The sequence below is a fragment of the Rhinopithecus roxellana genome, chromosome 15 (assembly GCF_007565055.1).
Source record: "Rhinopithecus roxellana isolate Shanxi Qingling chromosome 15, ASM756505v1, whole genome shotgun sequence".
NCBI classification, from domain to species: domain Eukaryota; kingdom Metazoa; phylum Chordata; class Mammalia; order Primates; family Cercopithecidae; genus Rhinopithecus; species Rhinopithecus roxellana.
The window spans coordinates 19,716,445-19,717,228 of NC_044563.1; the positions used below are offsets into that span (position 1 = coordinate 19,716,445).

At 39.2% G+C, this 784-nt stretch overlaps 1 non-coding gene across 1 annotated transcript; it reads right to left on the reverse strand.

The window, feature by feature from the left end:
* Positions 1–207: 207 nt before the first annotated feature.
* Positions 208–311, reverse strand: LOC115893718. The gene has a single exon (XR_004053779.1). It is a non-coding gene; the product is annotated as a U6 spliceosomal RNA (small nuclear RNA).
* Between the last annotated feature and the right edge of the window lie 473 nt (positions 312–784).

A 784-nucleotide genomic window follows, 5' to 3' on the forward strand; every position in this document is an offset into this window, starting at 1 on the left:
AATTCTCAGGTCTACTTTGTTTGATTGCAGGTCATAAGAACTCCATTCTAGAGAGAGAGAGAGAGACAGAGCACTTCCTCATACCCAGGAGGAAGGAATTGCTGTACAGAGAGGCCAAATACCATCTAAACAGACAGGCCTTGCTGGGTTTCCCCATTGTCCATTAGCATGAGATCATACCATTTTTTTTTTTAATTTAAAATTTTTATTTTTATGGAGCGCTTCACTAATTTGCATGCCATCCCAGGTAAAGGGGCCATGCTAATCTCCTCTATATTGTTCCAATTTTAGTATATGTGCTGCCAAAGCAAGCGACCATACCTTTTTTGTCCAGTCGTATTTCTACATGACTGTCCATACTTTGTTGAACCTAAACATAAAAATGAACCTTTTCCTTGTATCTTTGGGTCTTCATTTGGAAGGCTCCCATGTCATGTAAAACTGTGATCAAATCAATTTCTATTCCTTTCCTCCTAATTGTCTGCCTTTTGTCAGCTGATTTTCAGTGAACTTTCAGAGGATGAAGGGGAAGTTTTCCCCTGTCATCGACACTATAAACGTCTTATTTTTGTGTTAGATCTAAAGAGGGGTAGACAGGTGTTTATTGTCTGAGTCTCTCAACTTTTGTGAGCGTTTGAAATATTTATTACTGCAGGTTGAAGTTCAGGCTAAGAATTACCTCTGTTGATTTCAGCCTGAGAAGATCTGTCTAGAGAAAACAAGACTGAGAAAAATGTCTTCTCCGTATCATTCAAGAGGTCGCAGAGAGCAAAAGCTGCCTTTT